Consider the following 13,328-nt stretch of genomic DNA (forward strand, 5'->3'; position numbering starts at 1 on the left):
CACCTATTAATGCAAATGAGAAATAATTCGCGTGTAGATAATCGCAAGGCAGTTACTTAACAAAGTAAGAAAACTTAAGAAATAATAGGACCGATATCAAAATCGATTATCGTCCACGGTGTATAATTCTTCTCGTGAACTCCTTACGTTGGTATGAAAAGAGAGTTAGGATAAGCGATCGAATGAGTTTTAGCCTCCGTTGAAATGGGTAGGGGTGAAGGGTGAAAGAAGGAGAAAATAGGAGTAAAGGAGGCATTCGATGCAAATTGGCAATTTTTCTCAGTGGCGTAGGTAAGGTAATCATTGGCAATTAGAACCCAGGGCCCACCAATAAATGTTATTTATGAGCACGATTAACAACGACGGCACACCTAACTCTTTCTCATTCTATCTATTATCCTTCTCTTTCTAGTGGCCCATGAACACGTTCAAACCCAAGTATGTTATATATATATACGTAAAACGTAGTAACGGTAGCTGCTTGCGCGACCACCTTAATTGGCCGACAATTACTCCTGTTTGTATGTACAAAACGCCCATGTATGTTCAAACTAAAAGAGAAAGAGAGAAAGAGAGAGAGAGATTGACTTTGTCGTAACGTTAGACAGGATTAAAACGAGGAAAGGTAAGGATAAAAGGAATGAGAGAGAAGGAAGGGGCAAGTGCCCAACCATTTTCGTGAATTATTTTCACCCTTTCGTGCCAACCTCGAACAGTCGTACGATCGTCTACGACTTATAACCCCCCTTTTTGGTTTCTTTTCAACCCCTCTCACGCGTCATGATATTATATTTTATTATCCTTCAAAAAAGAATTTTTAATCCCTTGCATTTTTTTACGCTTTCTCTCTTTCTTTTCTTTTTTTAATTTGTTTAGAATAATTATCTACGAAACGGTAAAATGTATTGGTGGAAAATATTAATCGATTCATCGAAATAATTTTTTTTACATATTGAAACCTTATTTGGAATATTTTTAAAAAATGCGCACAAATATGCGTATTTAAAAAAAAAAAAAAAGAAAAGAAGAAATAAGCCCATTGTCAACGCCTCGATCGAAACGGATGGATTTATAGCGCAAAAAATTTTCCTGCATGCATTTTTGTTTGTTTTATGTTATATATAAATAAATATTATTTTTACAATAATATCCAGATTATATTCGAATCTTAATTCAAACAAATAAAACGAAATAAAATAATTCATAATAAAAATATTAAGCCGACTTTGCGTGAAAACGACCATGTATGTACTAGTATTTTTTTTTTTTTTTTTTTTTTTAATATTTCTACAATAATAACCAGATTATAGCACCCTTTTCGTTATAAACATTTTTTTACGTAGGAAAAATAAAAAAATAAAACAAATAAAAAGAGAATAAAAATAATAATTCCCATTAAAAAAAAAAATGAATCGGCGATGTCAAAAGGTTGTTTGAACAAGAGAACGGTGGAATAATTTTCAACATTTCAACGAGTTTACCAATAGTTCTTTGTGTCAGAAATATTTTGATAATAATATCCAGATTATATTCGAATCTTATTTTATGAAACATTATATTTTTTGTTCAGTATTATTATCATTATTGTTTTTAAAAATAGAAAGTATAAGTAATTCATGTAAAAAACGAGCCAACTACTTTAGAGGGTAAAGGATTGAGGATAATGGGGGGTTGGAAAACGCGTTATTTTAACTCGTACGCGAGTGTACGGTTATTTATTTAATTTTTTTTTCGTAAGAAGCTTATTTTTTCCACCTCTTTCTCGTTTAACAAACGAACGAAACGAGACGAAACGAAACGAAACGAAACTAAACTAAAAAGAACGAATGAGATTGGTCGTTGGGTATAGCAACGTTACGTTGGTTAAAAACAAAAAAAAAGAAAAAAGAAAAAAAAACCTGCCTGACGAAAAAAAAACAAGTGTTGTATTGTCAAAGGGACACAAAGCGAAAATCGTAATTTAATGCGCGGACGATCGATGCGTAAATTATTGGGGAAACCTTTAGGATTATCTCACGAAAGGTGACGTACCTATTCGAGAAAATAATTAATTAAAACCATGCCAGCAGCCACTATACACCACCGACCATTCCATCATCCTACCCTTCCCACCCCGTTAGCAGTTTTTATTTACAAAAGCCATTTGCGAATTGCAAAAGGAAGAATTAGCCCTTTTGCGCACGGAGACTGACTCGTTTTCGCAAAATTTCATTTCAAAATAAAAAAATATTTAACAACAAATGGGAATAAAAATGGTAGAGGAGCAAAACGAAAAAGAAATTGCAAAAAAATAATAATAATAATGATAATGATAATAATGATAATAAAACAAGAACGACAATAGCAAAGAGTCACCCTGCTGCTTTTCGCGTTAATTCGTCGTCCCCTTGTCACACGTTACCTCCTCATACTCTACGCATTCCAATGAATTTTCCGCGTGAAATTGTATATCACTCGAGTGCGGAACTCTCTGACGGAAGGAAAGGAAAATCGACGAATAAAAATACAAAAAATAAAAAGTAGAGAAGGACAACAAAAAATAAACGAGAAAATAATATGGCCGAAAAAAAGCAGAAAGAAAAAAACCAAAACTCGAAGAGAATCAAAATTGGCGAACTAATCGAATCTTACGTATGGATCATACGTGTGATACATTATATTCGTTTTATTAAATTAAAATAACATGTATATAAATTTTAATAATATGATTTTGATAATATATTTACTTTCGATTATAACTATTAAGATACTTGCAAAAATTCCTATTAATTTATTTATTGAAATAAAATTCAATACACATTTTAATGAAATAAATATTTTAATTATTTTTTAATAAATTCACTTGATTATTAGGACTATTAAGTATTATTAATAATCATTCTTTACTGAAAAGCTTAAAAAATAAATTTTAGCCGAAAGAATAAGCCCCTTAGATAAAATTGCAAGTAATAAAATAATTATCACTTTATAATACTTTTATTTAATTCCAATTTTATTTAATTTAGATCTACAGTTTATTTATATACATATTATAAAAATCAAATGAAATATTTATACAATTTTATAGATACGTAAAAATTTATATACATGTGTATATGAATATCGAATATAATTAAAAAAAAATCGGTTCAAACGTTTCTCCCATAAAATTCAATATTTTATTACTCACGATGATATGAATTGTCTGATTGTTGAGTATAAAAATAAAATGGGAAAAGAAACAAAATGTCAGATTTCAACGAACGGTGGTGATAGCATTCTCGTTAGTAAACGGTGTGTCCTTTGAAACAATATTGTTATTAAAAACTCGACGGTAGAAGCAATAGCAAAAGCAGAAGACCGAATATTTCCTCGCGAACTCGACGAAAGACGAGCAACGAGGTTGCTTCAAGTTGAAACGAGATGGTATAACGTAAAAGAGAAATAAAAAGGAAAAAGAGAAAGAGAAAGAGAGAAAGAATAAAAGTGTGAGGGGGCACGGAAGGAGGGAGGGGGGGTGAGAGAGAGAGAAAGAGAGAGAGAGAGAAACGTATCCTAGGGAAGAGCGATTAATTAAAAGAACAAAAACTGTTTTCATAAAATTCATTTGCGGAAATATGCGCCGACTGAAATAATATCCGGCTTGATGTGCTCGTATGTGTTTCCTTGTATGCGTGAGAGATACACACATACGCACACACTCAAAAAGAAAAAGAGAGAGAGAGAGAGAGAGGATGGACACACATTTTCAAAGCAAAGCTATGATTCCAATGAAAAACGTCCTCGTGAGTCGTCGACTGGACACACAAAAGCGAATATCTCACAGAATGATGTCAAGAATTTTATAACATTTATATTATATTTGAAAAAAAAATAAAACAAGACAAGAAAACAAAAAAATATATATATATATAATAAAGAGAGCAAAAAAAAAGGATAATTACGACGGTTAAACGTAAATACGCGTAAATGTGTATGTGTGTGTATGTATGTTATTAAGAAAAGTTTGGTGATAGGATGAGAGAGGTAAAAACTCGTAAAAATATTTCCATAAGTTCATATTGTTGAAGAATGTTTTCTTCTTCTTTATTTTATTTGTGTTAGTGTTCACGTTTCCTTTTCTCTTTCGTGGACTTTTTTATCCCAAATTCCTTGATATTTTCTCATAAGATGATTTAAACGGGACGTAAAAAGGATCGTTAAAAAACAAGAAAGTTACTTAAATCCGTTGGCTTGATTGCTCAACTCTGTTTATTAAAACGCTTTGTGCAATATTGCATTAGTATACTTTTTTTTCCCTACAATCAACCCTCCCATCACCACAACCATCACCACCGTCCCTAGTCCTTACTCTTCCTATTTTTCTTTTCACAAATGTATAAAATTCCTTTTTTCTTTCTTTTTTTTTTTTTTATTTACTTGTTCTTTTTTTTCTTAAATAAAATGCCGACTCGTCCGTGTCACTATCATTCCGTATCGTTAATACACGTCTCGAATACTTTTCAACCCTTTTCATTTTAACGACACTCAACTCGAGGGAAAATTTATAGGCCGAGAAAAGAAAGTTCGAAGAAGAAGAAGAAGAAGAAGAAGAAGAAGAAGAAGAGAAAAGGGTAGTTCTAGCAATCCCAACAGGTTGAACGTATCAACGTGTCTTTGTTGGCTTAACGTGAAAATTTATCTTCGGTACGTTCACTTAACGATTCACGATGAAGAAAACTTTTCAAAACTATATTACCTATAGATCTTGTAACATCGAATAATAATCAAGATTTAATAATAAATTATGATAAAATGAAACGATTAATCGTGTTTTCTTATGACAAAAAAAGGCAAAAGTATAAATCATAACTTTTAAAATTATTTATACATAAAATTGTATGTGGATATTTGATAATGCGTGATAAATTTGCATGCACATTATAAGTCGTAGAACTTAGAATAACTAAAAAAAAAATTTTTAATATAAACACATATATGGAATGTTTATATTCTGTGTGTGCCTTCAGAAATGCCATTATACATGTAATAAAACAATTTCACAGAAACTCAAATAGAAAAAGATTTCAAAGGTGTTGTTGTTAAATCCAACGATGATCACCTGTAACAAAAAGAAAACTATATTAGTTATAGAATCAAGTGATATATAGTAGCCTGACATATGAATCGTCCAATTCTCAGATGCACTTTTCAAATTGAATTTTCTATTTATTTTTATCAAATCTCTATTTACTGTTTGCAATAAAATTGAATTTAAATGTGTGATTTTACATTTACAAAAAATAAAAAAAATAAAAAAATACAAGTACAAGTATTAAGTAACTAGAGAATACTTTTAAACTGCATTATATAGAAAAGAGAAAATTACAAATTTAATAAAATACGATAACAGCTAAAAATCTTAAAAACAAAAAAAGGAAAAGAGAGATTACTTTAATATTCAAAAGATAAAAATTAGATTTAAAAATGTAATAAAAGGAAAATTTAAATATTTTGACTCGAACTAACTAAACACATATGCATCTTTTTGACGATTAGACACGAACTTGGTGTCTCAAGGAGATGGAATGGTCCATCATCTCCAATTACAACTAGAAATTAATGACGAGCAAAAAAGTAAAACAATAAAATATAAAATATGACTAGAGAGCCATTCTCTAAAGGTTCAAACTTGCTGTTGAACCTTTGAAAATAACTCAATAGTCTCAGTAGTTGCCCTCTTGAGCCACAATTAAGTGGGGGCCTCTTCGGCATTAAGCCTCTTCTTTCTTCATTCCCTGAAAACTGCATTTGGACATTTCCTATGTGCAAGCAAGATAAGATCTTTCATACTAATTTTGCAAATAAACTCGTATTTTGTTATGATTCTAATTCTCAATTATTACAAAATTAATTTACATTTCGCGATCACTTTTCTACCTCGTGGACCACCAATGAACTTAGAGTTCATTGACCATACACGAGAACATTTAATCGAATGTCCAAGCAGATAATAATTTCCCTCGATGACCTAATAACACTTCGCACTTTTAACGTCGAGTAATAAAATCGAATTGAAATAAATAGTGCAATAAATGTAATGCACTTTCTTGCAATACTTTTATTTCATTAATTAGTTATATTTAATTATATCACATATTTCTAGTTGTAAGAGGAAATCGCGATGGTGCGTAGTGCTAATCCTGAAATACTTAAAACTAAGTATCAAATGCATCAAAGAATTTGCGAATTTGATTCGACTCTATCTCGTTCGAGGTAAAATCGAAGTAGAAATAAATCTTTCAAATGGTTGCAAATACCTTTGAATCATGATACATAATAAAGATCACAGAATAGTCACAAAATAAATGAACAAATCAAGCATATTAGAATGAGATGATAAAATTTTGTAACAATTCTGTATAAACCAGGAGGCGGAATTTCCACTCCGGAGTGGAAGTAAGAAGTCTAATGCCTTTCCTGGATCCTACCTACTTAAAATTAAAGTTTTCACATTCATTCAGAGAAGTATGCTACCTGCCTGCCTATTATCCATATTTTTACCCATTTTAAGAAAAACCATACATACCCACCCACTCACTCCACGGTTCTCACACATACCACCAGGGTGCAAAAGCCTAAACTAGAGAGCATGCCCCGGGGCACCTCCGACACCCTAGCTCAACCACGTTTTCTAAACTTATATGCTAATGGGCATACGTACGTTTTGCTGTAATCGACTGCCAAGGCTAATGATTATTGCAAATATGACTAATTCAAAAATACTGGTATATACTAGTATATAATAGCATACTAGTAACATACAAGTATATCAAAGTTTCCACAAATAAATGCAGTAACTATACTATGCAAACGAGATTATCAAACAAATTAGAAATATTTAATATAAATATAAGAATACAGAAACGTGATATGAGGAAGTAGTGCTTTGAGTATTTAATGATGTATTAAATGAATAAAAAATATCGCGAAACGATGTACAATACACACTACCTAATACGTACACACAGGTGTAAAGTACATCGTGCAATCACTAGCACAATAACAGCCGCCAATAGGGGAAAAAACTAAAACTAAACCCACGCTAACTGTTTCTCACCCATACGTGTAACACCTGGGCACATGCATAGATGAGAACGCAGAAAGTATGGGGGGGAGAAACGGGAGATTAGTATATTAGAAGCTGAAAATCCTGATCTAAAAAATATGATTAAAACATATATAAATATATCAAAAGATTTTAATAAAAATTCATCTAAGCGACTAAGGACTCTACAAGTCATTTGGTGAATAATGACTTAAACAAGCGAATGAAAAAAAAAGTTACCCCATATGAAACAATTATAGTTTCGAGGTAAGGATGTATTAAAAGACTCTACAATGATGATGGATATTTTTTGCAAACCTCGGACGACTTTTTCATTAAATGGCTGTTCTAATTAAAGAACTGGGCTTTGAGCCGCCACTTAACTGCCAAAGTCTATCCGTCGCGAATGAGTTTGTCTTCTTGCTCATTTATTTAAAATATCACAATATTGATATATCAAAATTAATCTCGATTAGATAAACTATGTACGAAGTAATGCATGTAAGACATTTATTACATGCTTTTAACACGTAATAAAAAAGAGAGTGCATTTATTAATTGCATTATTAATTAAATGAATTTAACCGATGAGACAAGAAAACCTATCCTGAACTAATAATAAAACATACAATACAATATACAATTTTCATGAGTAACTCCTAAAAAGGAATTACTCATGTGCTCGTCAATAATTTATTTAAATAATTACAACCAGTAACTCGTGCTGATTTGGACCTTTCATCCTCGGCATGATTGAGCACTGGAGGGACTTTAAATAAAAACTCACAGTTTAAGATGTTCTGCGATGGCTCCAAAACACTCCTACTTCGTAGCAAGTATTATAGTCTGACGATGGAAGATGATACTCGATTTGCCATTGAAGAAGATCCATCGAAGATCCATCGAAGAATTCATCCAACATCTTTGGTACAAAGAGAATCCATGGTTATATCTGTAATATAAAATAGAACAAAACGATAAGTTATCTAGAATATTATCCAAAATCATATAAAATAAAATCGAATAAAATGTAAATAAAAATGAATACTTACAATGCATTTCAATGAGATGCAGCTCTATTGCACCATGGTAATGCACCTCGCGTGAATCTAACAACGCGGTATAAACGAAAATAAGAAACTATAGATGAGTTTCTTATCGCGAAACCGAAATTTTATTATACGACGAACAACACTGATTCTAACTCGCGTTTGATTTTAACTTATTACTCGCCCGATCACTGATTCTAGACTGCACTAATTCAAAGACTGCATTGCTCGCAGTCAAATGCAAGAACAAAAATTTCACTCCCGGTCACTTCACATGGGCCATTCGTGCACGATTGCAATCTGAAACTGAAATAAAAAGCAATACTATTAATATCATTACTATTACAGAAAATCATTAAAATTTTTAAGGAATTATTTAATAAAAAAATATACTCACTTTAAATCTTTATTAATGAATGCACAATTGGTCTCCTATCCTTAGGATGACGATGGCAATGCACAAATAATGACTATAAAACTGCATTACATTCAATTAATTCAATTAACACTAGATTTATGGACTGAGCAAATTTGATTCATTTCAAACTTTTTTGTTACATATATATAAAATAGAAATATTTTAAATTAATTGTAATTTAATAAAATTTAAATTTAATTAACTTTAAAGTAGAATATTTTTTTAAATTATATGATAATTTTTAATGCTGTAATGAAATATACATAAATATTAATTCCTTTCCTCTATCCACTTTTTCATTTAAACAACGTTTGTAAATTTTTAAATAATAGTGAACAAATCTAGTGTTAAACGAATTTCTAAATGAACTTAATAAATAACATGTGAATATATATACCATTCCAACGATGATCTGAAACACAAATAAAAACAATATTATATAAATCGTTGTTATATAAAAATTTCTATAGTTATTGAGAAAATGTTTAATAGAAAAATATACTCACTTTGATGGAAGCAGGATGAATGCAGGATGGGTATCCTACCCTTAGGATGACGATGAGCACAAGTTTAAACCGAATAAAAGAAACTTGCGAGTTTCTTAACCGAGCAAACGAAACTTTAACATACGACGATCAACACTGAATTTACTTGTCGACTTTTTTATATTTTATTTTAACACGATGCAACACACGAGAACCTCATTGCCTACGCGCTCGATTGCAATGATTTTCTGAAACATAACAAGAAAAAGAACAATTAATATCATTGTTGTAATAAAAATCAATTGAAATTATCATAGAAATGTTTGATAGTAAAATATACTTACTTTTAGTCTTCATTGATGATTGCAGGATGGGTATCCTACCCTTAGGATGACGATGTATAAAATAAAATTAAATAAAAAGTCTGAAAAGAGCTGAAACATACTAAAGACTATATTACAATATTTCCTGTAAATCATTTCTGAAGGCAAGGCACACATTAAAACCATTGAATATTTTTGATAGAATGGTATTCAAGTTATTAAATATTTGTGAAATTTATCAAAGTATGCAACTATTTGCCTGCTAAATTACATACAAAGTATGTAATGCTAGTAAAAATATTAATTAAAAATCTTTAAAGTTGTCTAAATAAAACAGTAATTGTATCAGCAAACTCAATAAAGAGTAACATAAAAAATAAACCAGATTTTATACCATTCTATGCAATGAAAAGCTTTTTAAACTATTAAAATCAAAACGATAACGTTAGAAATAAAATTATTAAATAATTTAATACGATTTATTTTCGTAGATGTTGTCTCGTTGAAAGATAGAAGACGAATACGAGGTACGTTACTACATAACCTTGGTAGAGGAGATCTCGGGAGTGTCGAACGTTCGGCTATTATACCTATGTTATCGGCTGTTTACGTTTTGTTGTCGGAAATTCGACGAAGAAAATTCCTCGAGAAATTCCTGGAAATAAAAATACACATTTATAATAACTTATTTGTCGAGTGTATTGTTTTCTTATTCTTCCTCTCTGTCTCTCTCACTCCTTCTCTCTCACTCTTTCTGTAGTATTTCTATATGCTTATATGCTTATATTTAAAAATAATAATGCTCACCTCGCCGTACATGGAGAAGATAAAAAAAGTTGCCACAAGGTTAAAATATTAGTGAATTCGTGTTATAACTCTTCCCATGTTAAGAAAGCTAAAAGAAAGTAAAATATGAAAACACATATAAAAATTATGCATGTAGTATGCATTTGATATATAACATTCGTTATATATCATTTAATATATAACAGGAAGGTGTACATTAAAATATTATATGAAACAATTACCTGAAATTAACGGGATAAAAAAATCCGCTGCAACACGTATACAGATGACAGAATACAAAAATTCGAAAGATTCGCCATATTGATGTGCATAAAACAGGCGCATAAGACTGGCGCGAAAATACTGCATGCGCGAAAATGATGCGCAGTAGATCTTCTTTCCACTTATATTAAAGAAAAATTTCGAAAGATTAAAAATACGATATAGAAGCATAAAAATTGTCAAAATATACTCAAAAAATCAAAATCGATCCTTTTATCCTTTATATATTGTAATAGAAAGGTGTGAACCTTACAAAATATCTTTTAATTACCTGATTTTAACGAGACGATTACACACCGATGTGTTCTCCACGAAAGACGCCATGAAACTGAAGAATTCGGACGAAAGCTTGGCTGTGATTGGCTAATTCATTTTTTTGACCATGAACAGGGTCCTAACAGCTTCTTACACGGACAGAATCTGACCTTCTTTATGACCACGCTGGTCAAACTACATATGATAATTTATTTATTAAATAAATTAAAAATCATTTCTATTTTTCTAATAAATGTACACAACACTTATAAATATTCTAAAAATAATGAATTGAATAAAGACAATGTAGACATTACGAAAACTTTGTCGTTTTGCACAAAAGAACAAAATCGTATAGAAGAGAATTGTCGATAGAAAAATATCTAATATGAAATGCAGCATATAAAAGAATAAATTCCCAAAATCTATATCGATAAAGAATCCTGACAATTGAAATACTTTCAGAGATGCATAATTGTTTTAAAAATATTAACACTAACGTTTATACACGATTCACACGAAGATCATTCTACATGATTTTCTATGCTATAAGATCCTACATTCTCTTTATTCTATTCATCATTTTTTGAATAATTATAAGCATTAAGTGTTAATTTTATTTGTAATCCAAAATAGAAACATACTTTTATAACATATCAAAATTATTTTCTATTTAATGTACCTTAAATCCTATGAAATATTTAAACCAATGTATATGCATAGAAACAATCTGAAATGTAATTATAGAATATTAGAATGATAAAATAATTGTTAAATAATTAATATAAGTGCATATTGTTATCTAATAACTTATTACATATGATCAATGTACCTTTCTCTTCAAGATTCACCTTTTAACTGAGGCATTATCCTCTATAAATATAATTTTATTTTAATGTTGTTTAGGTTATTTTCCAAATTTGCCCATGTATGCAACGTAAATAACATTCGAAATAAACAGAATTTCAGATTATAATTCTCTTATTTTTACACTTTTTTCACTCTATACAATACTTTACACACTTTGCTTGTGAACATTATAAAAATAATGAATAAAATAAGAAAAGAATACATAATAAGAACATTCTCATTGCATACGAGAAAATAATCATGTAGATGAGAAACTTTTTCAAAGAAATTTGTAAAACAATTGACAATCTATCGCTTGCCAACAGTATAAAACTCCCTATTATCCATACCGATAATGTAAAAACGCGCCTTTATGATGAGGATTTATTTTTATAAGGATGGCAAGCGAAATATTGTCAATTGTTTTATTAAATTCTTTGAAAAAGTTTCTCATCTACATGATTATTTTCTCGTATGCAATGAGATAATGTTCTTATTATATATTCTTTTTTTATTTTATTCATTATTTTTATAATGTTTACAATTAAAGTGTGTAAAGTATTGTGTAGAGTGAAAAGAATGTAAAAATAAGTAAATTATAATCTGAAATTCTGTTTATTTCGAATTTTATTTGCGTTGCATACATGGGCAAAGTTGGAAAATAACCTAAACAACATTAAAATAAAAGTATTTTTATAGAGGATAATGCCTCAGTTAAAAGGTGAATCTTGAAGAGAAAGGTACATAGATCATATGTAATAAGTTATTAGATAACAATATGCACTTATAATTATTATTTAACAATTATTTTATCATTCTAATATTCTCTAATTACATTTCAGATTGTTTCTATGCATATACATTGGTTTAAATATTTCATAGGATTTAAGGTACATTAAATAGAAAATAATTGTGATATATTATAAATTTATGTTTCTTTTTTCGATTAGAAATTAAACGTACACGTTATTCATAATTATTCTAAACATAATGAATAGAATAAAGAGAATGTAGGATCTTATAGCATAGAAAATCATGTAGAATGATCTTCGTGTGAATCGTGTATAAACGTTATTGTAAATTTATTTAAAACAATTATGTATATCTGAAAGTATTTAAATTGTAAAGATTCCTTATCGATACAGATTTTGGCAATTTATTCCTTCATATGCTACATTTTATATTAGACATTTTTATATCGACAATTCTCATCTATATGATTGTATTCTTTTATGCGAAACGACAAAGTTTTCGTAATGTCTACATTGTCTTTATTCAATTCATTATTTTTAGAATATTTATAAGTGTTGTGTACATTTATTAGAAAAATAGAAATGATTTTTAATTTATTTAATAAATAAATTATCATATGTAGTTTGACCAGCGTGGTCATAAAGAAGGTCAGATTCTGTCCGTGTAAGAAGCTGTGAGGACCCTTTTCATGTTAAAAAAAATGAATTAGCCAATCACAGCCAAGCTTTTGTCCGAAATAAACAGAATTTCAGATTATAATTCTCTTATTTTTACACTCTTTTCACTCTACACAATACTTTACACACTGTAATTGTAAACATTATAAAAATAATGAATAAAATAAAAAAGAATACATAATAAGAACATTATCTCATTGCATACGAGAAAATAATCGTGTAGATGAGAAACTTTTTCAAAGAATTTACTAAAACATTTGACAATATTTCGCTTGCCATCCTTATAAAAATAAATCCTCATCATAAAGGCGCATTTTTACGTTATCGATATGGATAATAGGGAATTTTATAATGTTGGCAAGCAATAGATACCTCAACGATCTCG

The sequence above is a fragment of the Polistes dominula genome, unplaced genomic scaffold, assembly GCF_049000335.1.
Source record: "Polistes dominula isolate Pdom_NZ unplaced genomic scaffold, Pdom_raw_medaka contig_11, whole genome shotgun sequence".
Taxonomy (NCBI): Eukaryota; Metazoa; Arthropoda; class Insecta; order Hymenoptera; family Vespidae; genus Polistes; species Polistes dominula.